Here is a 14347-nt window from a genome sequence, read left to right as displayed (position 1 = left end):
AAAGTTACAGTCTTCTTTAATCGACAGATTCGCTGGGGACCGATTGAAACATATTTGATTTGAATATTCGTTACTGCGAGATGAAATAATTCAGTACAACGATAACCTCGACTGATCCATTGAAAACGTACGCATTTTATACGCGTTACAGCTTCATTAACGTATTAATAATGTGGTTATGTAACGTAATATAACGTTATATAACGTTGTATAACAAGTTACTTCACATAATAACGTTAAATAATAAGCTGCCTCGAATGATAACGTTAAACAACAAGTTACTTTATTACGGCTCATTAAACACGCACAATAATCTCGTATAATAGAAAGTAATAAAGCATTTAATAATGAAGCCGGGGGCTTAATTTTTGTATTAAAAACCCAAGGAAAGTTCCTCTTCGTATGCTTTATACGATAAAGCAGGTATTTAACCCTTTGCACTCGATCGACGAGTCTGGGGCTTCACTAAAAAACTAACTGAAAATTGTTGTACTATTTCTCGAAATAATAGTAACAATAGGCTCAATTTCATATCCATGCATGCGAGGGCTGCACCGATCGTAGATCAGAAAATATCGTTTCGATTTCGCGTTAAATTAGCCTCGACTGCAAAGGGTTAAATAACAGAAAAAAAACCTTCTCCCTAATCAATTTAAAACAGCGCGTTGGATGAACACGGCTAACCAATGAACAACAAATCGCTTAGTAGCTTACATCTTGCACACAAACACCGTCCCAGCAATTAATATAACCTAACCTAAATCACTCGAGAGGGCTATAAATTTCAATCATTATAAATCCGAAACACACGGCACAGTTCTAGCAAACTTACGCTAAACCGGCCGCCTCCGCTAAAAATCCGTAGAATGCTTTTTCCTCTCGCGAATGTATTCCTCTCGTAGAAAAAGAAAAAGTGGGGGTGGGGAGCAATTTTCGTCGGAGTCCGGCCGGACCGGAAGCGCAAGAGTTTCGCTTTCGGGGCTGCGACAGGGAGAAAGAGTAGAGAGCAAAGCCTACGTGCCGATTCCAGCTGGTTCCTCGTACTTTGAGGAGGAGCCGCACGGCTATATTGAATCCGGCTGCGAAACTTATGTTTGTTTTATTCATGCCGATTGCCAGCCGCCGGGACCACCAATCATTATGGGTTATCGATGCTGTTCGACGCCGCGGCTCATGGATATGCAAAAATCACCCTCACCGCGACCAGATATTGGCCGGGATAAAAAATTCGGTGTTTGACGAGCCGCCCGGGGAGCGGGCCAGGCGGGGGCCGGAGGGGGTGCGGGCCAGCCTCGAAATTCGTTCTGGTGTCGCGCCGTCTATCCGCCTACGCTTCCCACCCCCTCGTCGCCGTTGCTTGTATTTAGTCGTTCGATGAATCGAATGGAGAAATTTTTTCCGTTTTCTCTCCCTTTCTCTCTCCTCGCCCTCTCTCTCTCTCGCTCTCTTTCTCCGTGCCACCGAACCACACCGTCCCACTTTCCCATGGGGCAAACGTTTAAATCAACTTTCAGAACCGACGAATTCTTTTTTCCTCGCTTTTTCGCTGTTTTTCAGTTCGCTCTTTCTTGTGTATACGCGAACGCGCGGTGCCGCGGTTTTTTTCGCATTTTCCGGTCAGATACCGGTCGAACCGGGAGATATGGAGTAATCGAGAGAGCAAGAGAGAGAGAGAGAAAGAGAGAGATTGAGAGAGCAGAGATGGACGCGCGAAGGGGGGGACGTCGAGGGTGAATCCATTCGAGCAGCCAGAAGTATTCGGGGAAATTGATTGACCGAGTCGCGGATATTTAGATCCGTGATATTTTCGCTAATGGATGGACCGGCAGAATTCGCCGGAAGAATTTCCATCGGCGGATGCCCGGCCAGATTTAATTTGTTTATGCGCTCTTGTACTTAAATAACCGGAACCGCTCGAATGAACGGCGTAACGCCGCCGCGTTTCAACCCTTCGCTCTCTCGGGCGAAAGAAAAGAGCGCGCCGCATTTCTCTTGTACGAAAAATTGGCGTGGTCGCGAGATGAACGAAATTAACCATCAATTTTCAATGCGCTCGGAAGCGTTCGATTACCGAATATGCATTATATATGTGCGAATTACGATCTGAAATTTTTGGAGCTCGACAGCGTTGCCGGTTCTCGCGCGACAGCTGTTTAACCGTTTGCGGTCGGGGCTATTTTTAATTCGAGATCCAACAGATGCTTCCCGATCCGTTTAGCTGCATTTTATGCGAGAAATTGAGCGTAAGAAATGCGTAAGAAATTGAGCTTATTGGAAAATACGATAGTTACAGTTTATTAATTTTATTCTTATTATTGAACTTGTTCATTTTTTTATATTTTTATTAAACTACAGTAACTTGCAGTTTAAATGTAACAAATCTGCAACTGTTACAATTATTTCGGAGTATGCTGTAACAATTTTTAGCGACGCCTCGGACTCGCAAAGGGTGCAAAGGGTGCAAAGGGTTAAAAGCCTCGGCGACTCGGCGCGATGCACGCGTTTCGCGCAGGAAGAGCGGAAGGTCGACGAAAGGTTCGTCGAGCTTTCCTCCTCGGGTCCGAATTCCGAATCGATATTATAATTCGACCCGTTTCGCAGGCTGCGCGACGTTTTATTGGCAATATTTCGCCGTCGGCGAAATCCGGGCCGCCGGGTCCATTCGGATCGGCCGGAATGTCCCTCGGAATATCCCTCGGAGCGTTCTCAGCGATTATTTAATCAGTCCTCGGACATAAATCGAGGCACGGATTAGCCGAATTGTTGCAATCGGCTATTCAGTTCGCGAGAAACGCGGTGAAACGCGGCGTCGGGTCCGGCGCGGTCCCGGAGCGGGCGAAGGGTTAAGGGTCGACTCGGCCGAAATAAATGTGGCGGATCAACGGGTGTCCAATGAAATGTAAAAGCGAGAGGATTCTTGTCCCGGCCGGGCAATAACGCGGCCCCGCGGCCGCAGTAACGAAGTAACGACAATGGATTATTGCCGTAAAGGCAATATCCTGTCATCTGTTTCTGGCTGCCGCGAACGATACGGACCTACATTTTCTACGGGCGGCTATCTCGCCGGCAATATATCACGAAATATCGAGAACCGTGACGTCTCGCGCAATTAGAACGACGTTCGCGTCCTTCGCAGCGCGTTACACTTTTCTAATAACAATGTCCCGGTCCACCGCGCGATACGATCTCGAGCTTATTTTCTCCTGCGGGAGAAAATCAGTCGAACGATCGGATTGATCCGCGCCGGGATTCGAGCACGGATCTTTCGCTTGCCGGACGACCGACTGCTTTATTATTTAACCCTTTGCACTCCGCGATATCCTGGACGTTGTCTGCCAACCGATCGGCGCCACTTTGTCGCGAATACGAGTAAATCCGTTCGCGCTTACGAACCTTTGTATTGTAGAGGGTTTCCCAAAATTATGGCGATTCCGGGGAATCGGAGATTCCTGAGGTCATTCGAAGCGACTTTTTCCTTTGCAAAAACTTTCTCCGAGGCGTTGTTAACGAGTTATCGACGAAAGAAGGTTGACCAATGAAAGGCGAGCACTCGGCCGCGAGGCGGTTCCGCACGAAGCCCGGTTCCGCTGATTGGCTCGGCCGCCTGGCGCCAGGCAAGCACGCAGCTCATTGGTCAGCGTTTTTCGTTGATAACTCGTTAACGGCGCATCGGAGAAAAATTTTGTAAAGGAAAAAGTTACTTCAAATCTCCTCGGGGACTCGACATTTCTCGGAGGTACCATAGTTTTGGGACCAAGTGAGATATTATAATGATATTCGATTTATATGAATTTGTAGACGTCGAGGAACATATATTTGCAAGAAAATCGACATTTTGTTTCTTACAATTTTGTACAGTATGATCAATTTTAATAAACTTTATCGTAAGAAACTTTAATGTCCCCTCAGAAGGAACATTCGAGCGATATGTCCCCTCTCAGGAGACAACGGAGCGCAAGGGGCTAAATAGATAAATAGATAAATAGATAAATAAATAAATAAATGAAAATTCGGAAAATTCGCTTCTCATTTCTCTCGTCGTACTAGCCGGCGGATAACGAAACTGTTCAGCGAATCTAATTCGCGGCGCCGCGAGAAGATCCCAGCGACGCGACGTCGAAAACGGAGTTTGAAACTTCGAAATTTGTGTAGCAACGATGCAACAACGAGGCCGACGAGACCGACGAGGCGTCGCGCGCCGCGCCGCGTCGCGACGCTTGTTCCCGTCGGCGGTTTTGTGTTGACAGCGAGGATACATTAGTAATGCAGATGAAGTTACGCGGCCGGAATTTTTATGTGTTTTCCGCGGCTGTCGGCGACCAATTTTTGGCCGGTTTTCAAGCGCCGCGCGTCGCCGCGTCGCGTCGCGCGAATCATCGGCCTTTGTTCACGGCGACGGTTAACAACGCGAATCCCATCGCCGCGGGATTGTTAATTATCCGGTTCGCTTGTCGAGGCTTCTGCGCGGAAGTCACGGAGGCAGCTCGTCGAGTTTATCGCGGATTTACCTATTGGAAACCGGCGGACGTTCGGGCCTCGAAGAATCCGGAGGACCTCGTGAAACTTCCTCGAAGCGACGTCGATCCGGCTATGTTTGCGGGAAATAAAATTTTACCGTTTTCAGCCGGCTTTAATATGCGCGTTAAACTCGCCCCGCTGCTCCGGACGCCAAAAATTTACTGTCCAGGGCCGGCGAGATTGACGACGGTCCCGACTTACCCTTCGGAGAATCCCGGTCGCCCCTCGGTCGCCCCTCGGTCGCAGGATTCCGAAAATTAACCGTTTATCCGCGTCCGCGCGAACGAAACGCAAATATGCTCGCGATGGAATTTCATTGACGAGACTTTCACGAACGCGCCGAGAGTTCCCGGCGGGGGCGTCGAAACGTTTCGAAGACCCCGGGAGAGAGAATGGATCGGTCGACGACGCAGGAACGGAGTCGGGCGAGGAAAAAATAAAAATTTGAAAACGCGCCCCGCCTAATTGAGGAAGCCGTGCGGCCGGTTGCCCCTCAATTAATCGATTAGAGGGTGATCCGCGAAAGTAAATGGTACGTGGCTCGCGTAAATAATTCGCCGACATCGATCCCGCCCGGTGATAGATAGAACGGCGAGGGGCGGGGAGAGGGGGAGTAGAAACACGATCCCGATGAAATTTATTTGAACAATGCGCCGACTAAAGTAAAATATTTTTATTGCAAATGATCCCGGCCAAGCTGAAAACACGAATATTTTCGTTCCTCGGTGAAATTTTCCGGAGGTTCCCGATGAACAATTTCAAACGGATTATTTACCGCGCTTTTTTTGCTCGCGCCATCCCCGCGCGAATCGAAGAGGCTTCCGGCCCGGTCGTCGTTCCGTCGACGGGGGTGCGAGGGGGTGGCGGGGGACGAAATGATTTTCATCGGAACGCGACACCGTCGCCGGATCGCGTTTATTGGATAAGCAAATTCAAGTTTGCCCGGAACACCGCGGTCCCCGCGTTAATTTTATCGTTCCCCGATAACATCTGATAACATCTGAAAGCTCTCTCTCTCTCTCTCTCTCTTTCTCTTCCTCTCTCTCTCTCCCACTAACGGCTAGCAGCGGCAACATTTTGCCGCGGCGTGGCGTGGCTCGAACGGCGACAAATCGGCCGAGCCTTATCGGTCCTCGATCGCTTATTAAGTAAATTCCGCGCGGGCCCGGCCAATTATCAATTACGACGGAGTTTGCCCCCGTTTGATTCATGATTGTTTCGCGTGACACGCCGGCCGCGACACCGCCGCGAATTAAAGCCGCGCGGTTACACGATCGCGGCCGTAAATGTTAAACGCGACGATTGCCACGGTGCTCGCCGATCACTGGTCGCTAACAAATTGTTCCGCTCGAAAAAAAGAACGGAATCGTATTTTCACGAATTTTTTCCTCCCCTCCCCCGGTCAGAAACCAACGAATATAACGACCGCGAATTCCTGCAGTTTTATTTGCCGATCTTCGCGCACAGCGGAATACGATTTTTCTGTTTTTTTGTTACACGAGAATCGCGGTTTTTATTCCGTGAAAACGGCGGCCGAGCTTTTTCGCACGAATCTCGTGCCGTGTAAGCCAAAAGTTGAATGCACCGATGTAAGTTTGCCGTTGTTCGGACGCCGCCCATCTATAATCGGCGCCGTTCGTTTTACAACGCTTAATTGCTTCTAATAAGCGCGATGCGCCCTCGTTTATTACCCGCGAGAACCGAGTTGAAGCGTTCGGAGGCACACGGGCTCGCCGTTGATCAGACCGCGCAGAAGTAACCATTCTCGGATGAACATTTCCAGCGGACGTTTCCCAAAATTATTGTACGAGCGAGAAATAATGGGTTCCCGAGGTCATTCGAAGTAACTTTTTCCTTAGCGAAAATGTTCTCCGAGGCGTCGTTAACGAGTTATTCACGAAAAACGCTGGCCTATCGGAGCGCGAGTGCGGCCGGCGCTCCGCCCTCGCGGCCAATGCCGCGTCGCGTTCGCCTTATGACGCAGCGACAGTGGTCGCGAGGGCGGAGCGTCAGCCGCGCGCGATCTCTCACTGGTGACTGTTTATCGTTAATAACTCGTGAACGAAGCCTCGTAGAACATTTTCGCTAAGGAAAAAGTTACTTCAAATCACCTCAGGAATCATCTCTGACTATAATTGTATATATGGCAAACTAACTGGCGGAATTACTGTGATTAGCTGCGACGAAATAAACGCGTCGCATTTTCTCCGCGCTGTAGACCCAAGCAATTCGAGTCCCCGATTGATCAGACCCCGACTTTGCTAGTCCAAGATTCATCCGGCGACAGCTTAATTAATTAATTAATCGGAATAAATGGATGACAATTAGTAATCGTGACAAGGTGCCAGAGATGTTAACTGGTCGAATGGGAATGATGGTTGGACTGGGTCCGAGGGCCATTCCGAAGATGCTCCTCGCTCGTCGCAGATTCTCCGCGCGGAAGGACGGCGCGGAATCGTTGCCGCAGCGATCCCGGGCGTTCTTGGCCACCGCATTTGAAGCGGCGAGGAAGCGGAGGAGCCGGAGGAAACGCAATACCAGCCGAGCAGGCATTATGAAGTCAACGTTCGAGGTGTGTACGTGGCCGTCTGCGCGTGTAACTCGGCAAAGAATGCGACCACGAAAGCGAAACGCGGCCAGCCTCGGCACGACTTCGCTCTCTCTCTCTCTCTTTCTCCCTCTCTCTCTTTCTCTCTCTCGGCTCCTCTCCGCTCGACGGTGCTCCCGGCGTATAGAACTGCGGAGCAGACAAATGTCGATGGCGAGCAACAAGTGTCGAGGGTGGCGGTCTTTACTTCTGACAATGAGTACAAAATCTGGCCGACTCGAATACGGGGTGAGCAAGCAGCCCCGAGTGTGCCGGGGACTCGTCACAAAGCCCCGGCTACATTCACAATTAGCGATCACGCGAATTCGGCCCTCCTTTTCATTCACCGGCCAGCCGAGCCAGCCGCGAGCCAGCCACACGCTCGCGTACGCGCCGCATAATACCGCGGACACCCGCCTTACGCCGCGCCGCGGAACATATTTTACTCGGCCGGCCACCGCGAATCCTCTTTTCAAAGATGCACCGGCATCGTACAACACGTCCCGTTCGATCAATGGCGTTCGCAGTGATGCGAGTCGACCGGCTGTTTTGGGTTGTTGATTAACTTTGTATTTATCGAGTGGCACGTGCCAAATTGTTTATTCGTTATAGGTGGTCGCCGCACGTTCGGTATCGGTCGCCACACAGTAACCGGCTCCACTTGGTTACGTAAGACAAGTGTTTGGAATTTGTGAGGAAAATTAACATCATTTATTTATTCGGCAAAATTGCCTCGTCGCTTTCAAGATACAGTTATTTCTGCTTAATTGGCGCTTAGGTTGCGCACAAAAGTGGACTATTTGGGATGTTATTTATATATTTATATATATATATTTATATACTTTTTTTTACAGTTACCCATTGCCAACAACAATAAAAGAGTAACATTGCTACTCAGTATAGACACTCAGCAAAGTGCACTCAGCACTCAGCAACAGTGCAAGCATTATAAATAAACAATATCTATAATAAAAAATTCTTCTACTCTTTTAAACTTTTATACTTTTCAATAAAAAAAACAAAAAAGTTCAATACAACTGATTCGACAAATATAAAATTTATTTATGCGCGAAGACGAATCAGAGGCACAGTAATCGGTCAGCCCACCGTGATCGGCTCCACGATCGCACCGTAAATTCGCGTGAACGCTGCGTTCGCGCAGATCAGAAACAATGATGCGACAAACGGGCAGCTGGAACACGCGGGATTATATTTTATTTCACGCATCGGATAACAGAAACGAAAACACGGGACGCCGGCTGTATGCAAAACGCAGTTTTCACCGTGCTACACGGGTACAGCTACCCGACTCTATCTGATATAGTATTTGAAGCATTTTTTTCCTCGGAAATTCGCGCGCGCGCGCGCGGCACTGTCAATTTGTACGGGAAATTAACGCCGATTCGTGTTTACCAGATGGAAAACTAAACACGGGCGTCGATCGATTAAAACCCGCTCTTTTTGTCCCGGCGGTCGCGGGCTTTTTTATTTCGCGTGCACGCTGCGTGCACCCCGCGCTCGCGTCGCCCCTGCACGTTGTACAGGTGCGCCGCGTGAGTGTACTCTCTCTTTCTCTCTCTTTGTTTTTTTTTGTTTCGTTTTTTCCTTTCGGGCGTTGTTTAACGGTCGGTTAGCCGGGCCGCGAATAAATCAGGAGAGTGCAGGCTCGATTTTGCGGCGGCCGCCGCCGCGGCCCGCGCTTCCATTCGGCCGATTATTTCACATTTCATTTGACGGAGGACTCGTCGGCCCTCGTAAAATTACACGGTACCTTTATTCGATAAGTTTTTCACATTTCATTTCACGCAAGATTCATCGCGTCCTCGTAAACTTACCCCCGCGGAACCTTTGCCGCGATAACTCTTCCCATCGCGTTTTATTTGCTGCTACGTTCCTCAACTTTCCGCCGCCCTCCGCCGCGGATCCTCGCAGAAGTTACGCGAGATTATGTTATCCCCCCACCACCACCCACCCCCGCATCCCGACATCCCCCTGACCGCCGCCGTCGGGGGATCTTCGTTTTTCATCCGCAGCATCGAACGCTCGAATTACTTTGCGAAAGATAATCAAAATTCGCGAGCATCGTTTCGCGGCGATCTCTTCGCTTTTTTTCTTTTATTTTTTTAACCATCGTGTCGATAAACCAGGCTCGAATAATCGCGTCTCCTCTTCCGAAATTGTCCATTTTCGTTCCCGAGCCGAAGGAAAGTTCGGGAGCATTTACCGTATTTTGTATTCCCGGCGAAGTAATTCGATATCCGGCTAAACCCTCTTTATTTAGCAAATTTTCCCCTACCGATCTCTATTTCGAGTCTACAATTTTACCAGAAGGATCCTAAAATTGGACTAGTTCAATAACCAACGCAACCGGATATCCTATTTATTTGAGAAATGAAAGGAGCACACATTTTCCAGCCAATTAATAAAAGTGGTATTTTATTGGTAAATATAAAATAAATAACAATTAACATTTATGCGATTACAAATATATAAAAACTGTATAAAACAGCAACGTAACGAAGCAATCATAGCAACGGATCGGTTCAACCGATCGTAGAACAACGTCGACAGTTCTGTTAACCCTTTGCGCTCGAGCGGTGACTCTGAGGCACCGCTAAAATTGTTATATCACGTTCTAAGATAATTTTTATATTATCAAAGCTTAGATTTTAATGAAAGTGTAGCTGTTGCATGAATCGCAACGCTCAATTTCGTACGCGTAAAATATACCTTGTCGTGTAAAATGAATTGGCGCTCAGATTGACCACCAAAATGGACAATTCGGGAGGAGGAGACACGATTTTTCGAGTCTTGAGGCACATTTATATAGTTGCCGATTGTCAACAATTATAAAAACGAGGTGCAAGGCTCAAATAATCGCATCTCCTCTTCCCAAATTGTCCATTTTTGTGGTCAATCTGAGCGCCAATTCGAGAGACATTACTGTGATACAAGACAGAAGAATTATTTTAGATTCACAGTTAAAACGGGTTCGAGTGTAACGGGTTAATCAGCACAAGGATTAACCAGGGTACAAGCAAAGTTGCGACAGCAACGACATTTTACGTGCAACAACGACATTTTATTTCAAAAGCTCACGACATTCTCCCTGAATCAGAAACGTGCCGTCCGGACACCTCGGGGGTGGAAGTATGAACTGCCTGAACACAACTGAGGCCATCGTGGTGGTGGTTGGCGGATCGGACCAAACCCAAACTTCGTCCATCAGGGGTTGAATATCCGGTGTGGTGGTGATCGCGGTCGGGGTCGTGGCCCAGGACCTGCCCTGCGGGCTGTATCCAGCAGACCGACGGCCGAAATGCGAACCGTGAACCGCTTCTTCGAGTCTGATTTTTTCGTAGCCCCCTTTGAACGTGGCGGGTTCCGCTGACTCGTGTGCGAAACGTCTCACGGGGATCGAGCGTCCCTGCGAGAGACACGTCAGCGCGACGAGCAGAAGAAGCCAGCACCAAATCGGTGGAAAACGATGAACTTGAAATGCCATTTCTGGAGCAGCCGTCCTCGTGCGAGTCTTTTCGAACGAGAGAAGAAATTAACCGGGGACGTGGCGAACGGTGGAACGAAAGGAATCATTTCGCGGTATTCCCAGGCTGCGGATCTCGGCGATTTCGCGCCGCGGAAGAATGCATGTGCCGCGAATTCGAAGACGCGGCCGGGGAATTCGAATTGCCCGCAATTCGGTCGAACGTTCGGCGAACTTTCGTTCCCCGGCTGAAGGGCTAAAGGGGCCGATGGAACCGTGAACGTCGACATCCGCGATACGGAAAATCATCGACAGAGAATCATCGACACGCTAATTAAATCGCGTAATAATATTCCGCGAAATTTTCGATATTTTACATTCTCGCTGACCGACACGCCCGGATTGTAATTTCTACCTAATTTCTGCCTAATTCGCGCAAAGATTGCGCAAAATGCATGATTAGGGGGAGGGGAAAGTATTCGAACCCCGCAGCATATTTTTACAATTGCCGATTGTCCATAAAGCTATGAAAACGAGCCGCAAGGCTCGATTAATCGCGCCTCCACTTCCCAAATTGTTCATCTTTGCGCGCGATCCGAGCGCGAATTAGGGAGAAATCACTGTCATCGCGTGTGCCTATTCAATTCGATGGTTGTCCTATAGTTGCGCGTACAGTAAATTCTCCCTAATTTACCTTCAGCTTGCGCCTCGTTTTTCACAGTCGTCGCCGATCGGTAACCGTAAAAAACGAGCCGCGCTCGGAGATCGGAATCGGCAGCTACGGAATCGTCGCGACGAGAGATAAGAATTCTCTACTCACCGTGCTTCGATTTCCCGATTCCCCGTGTACAACGATTAAGAACAGTCTCTCCCGGTTCTCTGCTTTCGCAACGGCGCGGCTCGGCGTCGTCGTCTGCGCTCGTCGTAAAGCTCGCGGCTTCTTCTCGTTCACCGTCGATCCGACGGTTTTAATTCCTGCCGGGAACCTCTCCGCGGTCGTTCAACAATTATTCAAAGATTTATTGCCCGGCACGGGCAACGGACGCGTTGTATTTTTTCTCTCTCTCTCTTTCTCGGAGCTCCCTCGCGTATCCGGACGACGACGTCGACGACTACGACGACGACGACGACGACGCGACAGCACCGTCCCGTATCCCGTACGATCCCCTCGAGACTATAAGACCCGCTTCGCCATAACTTTTCACCGGGTACAATGAAATAAAGCCGCACCTACGGAACGTGGGACACCGGAGCTCCGTTCACGGCCGAACTAGTCCGTACAAATACCACAATTACTCTGCTAGAAGAAACGACGACCGGAGGCTGCGAGAGAATTCTCCGGTTTCTTCCATCGCTCTATCTTCCTCTCTATATATTCCTCTCTCTATCTCTCTATCCCTCTCTCTCTCTCTTTCTCTCTCTCGCTAGCTTTTTTCTCGTTTTTTTTTCTATTCGGGTCAAGAGTGCAACCCGCTATCTCCGGCCTGGAATTTGTATCGGGACAAATGTTTTGCCAGATATCTCGCAGCTGTCCCCGTTCCGGCGATCGTCATTATCCGCCGACGAGTTCTTTCGATTCCTCCGATCCGCCAATTTCGCGTGGCCCGATGCTCCCGGGCCCCGTCCAAAACGGCTCGCCCGTTCCGCCGTCGGCGAACCGAAAAGCGGAGACCGAAAGGCACCGCTCGCATTATTCCTTGTAATTAAACCAGCCGAGGTTTTTTTCCGTGGAATTTTTTGCAGAAACTAGGACGGAGGCGAAGTTTCTTTGATCCACCGAAGGGTCCGTCGCGCTTCAAGGAAGATGATTTTCTCGGCGGACCCGGTCGCGGAAGGTCAAACGCTCTCTGAATGCAGAAAGCGACCTCGTTTATCGGCGGCCTTGCGGTCGCTGCGAAATCATTTTCGGACGTTCGGACGTTCGAAAAGCATGATTGATTTAGTTTTTGAAGGCGAGGAGCTTTAATTGACGAGTCTGCGACGTCCTCGGCGAACCTGTTTTCTCTGTTGTCGACGTCTCGTCGTCGAAACGACGTCATAACGTCGTCGAACGTTTCATGAAATTACAGCACTTGCAGGCGCCGTAATGTACAGTTCTTTTTTAAGGATATAAACAAAAAAGAACTATGGGTTTATTAATCCATAAAAGATCCTTGATAACCGCGGTAATGAAAAAGTCGACAAAAAATTAGGTGCAATCATCTTAGAGCTTCGAATAACCTCGGAAATCTCTAATTTCCCGGAAGTGCCATAATTATGAGATACTCTGTGTATCAGCGTGACAATTGATTTTCAAATCCGTGCAAACAATTCCGTCGTCCGTCAAAACGAGACGCGACACGGTCGCCGAACCTTTGAACGTTCTTCCGAGAAAAGTCCCGGCAAGATGAGAAAAATGATGAAAAATTGCGAACAGCCTACAACAGTTTTCGCAACCAGGCTCTCTCCGTTGTTCGGCGGAAGGCCGGCAATAAATTTCTATCCGCTTCTCATAAAATATCGGGCCGGCGGCGGAGCGGGGCAGACGGTCGGTGGACGTACTCAGCGTATTTTTCCGAAACAGTTCTTCATTAGCTTCGGACCGGTAAACGTCGAAGATATTTTGTGGACACGAACGACGGGCAACGAAATTGCTTGGCCGGGTCGGCCGCGGCGGACCGAGCGAGCGAAAACTATTTTCTTTACGTTGCCCGGGCTTCGCCGCTCCCGCAGTCGGACAGTTTCCACGGGAACGTCGGGAACCGGCGCGCTCGCTTTCTTCGCCCCGTTACAGTAATGTTTCCCTAACCGACGCTCGGATTGTGCAGAAAAATGCACAATTTCGGAAGAGGAGACACAATTTTTCGAGTCTTGAGGCACATTTATACAGGGTGTCCCAAAAATGTCTCGCAATCCGAAAGTGGCGGGTTCCTCGGGTCATTCGAAGCAACTTTTTCCTTTACAAAAATTTTCTCCGAGGCACCGTTAACGAGTTATTAACGAAAAACAGTGACCAATGCGAGGCGAGCTCGGCTGGCGCGAGGCGACCCAGCCAATGAGCGGAAATGGGCTCCGTGCGCTGGTTGGCTGGGCCGCCCCGCGTCAGCCGTACTCGATTCTTATTGGTCACTGTTTTTCGTTGATAACTAGTTAACGGTGCCTCGGAGAACATTTTTGTAAAGGAAGAAGCTGCTTCAAATGATCCGAGGAACCCGCCGTTTCCGGATTGCGAGACAAAATTGTCCTTTTCTGTGTGCAATCTGAGCGTCAATTAGAGAGACATTATTGTACTTCTCGTCATAGAAATCCGTTCGGTTCGGCGACGCGTTCCGTCCCGGCACGCGCGTTGCTAATATAAACGCAGTTAAAATAGCTATCTTATCGCCGCGGCGATTATGCCTGCATCGGCAAGGTCGCCGTTTTTCCGGGATCAAGAGCGATACGGTTCAATGTAAAAACAATCTTGTAAGTCGAACTTGCTTTCGCATGTTCTGCTCGATGATCGTTCACGTTGCAAGCATGCGTCTGCGCCCGGAAATTATTTGGGATGCACGCTGCAACGGATGCGAAAAATAGTGTATGAAAAATACGTTATGCAGGCTGTTCGCTGTATTCTTTATTACAGAGTTATTGTTAATTATGTACTTGTATTAATAATATATTTATTTATTGGACAATTTTTAAGATGAGGGTTTTTAGTCTTTGTCCGGCAGACTGATATCTCTGTGATCTAAAAAAAAGCTCAAATCCTTTAGCCCTCTCTGAAGAAAATTGTACCA

General features: G+C 49.0%; 1 protein-coding gene across 3 annotated transcripts in view; it reads right to left on the bottom strand.

Annotated features, from left to right (window-relative positions):
* Nucleotides 1–11948, bottom strand: part of CARPB (Carbonic anhydrase-related protein B) — a 36773-nt gene extending 24825 nt beyond the window's left edge. For all 3 annotated transcript variants that reach the window (XM_033477260.2, XM_033477258.2, XM_033477261.2), the window contains exon 1: nucleotides 11410–11948. The gene's annotated coding sequence lies outside the window, so the exon portion shown is untranslated. The remainder of the gene's footprint in view (nucleotides 1–11409) is intronic.
* Nucleotides 11949–14347: the final 2399 nt, after the last annotated feature.

Source organism: Megalopta genalis, chromosome 13, assembly GCF_051020955.1.
Source record: "Megalopta genalis isolate 19385.01 chromosome 13, iyMegGena1_principal, whole genome shotgun sequence".
NCBI lineage: Eukaryota > Metazoa > Arthropoda > Insecta > Hymenoptera > Halictidae > Megalopta > Megalopta genalis.
The sequence above is the reverse complement of the archived record's forward strand: the minus strand, read 5'-3'. Positions and strand labels throughout refer to the sequence as shown.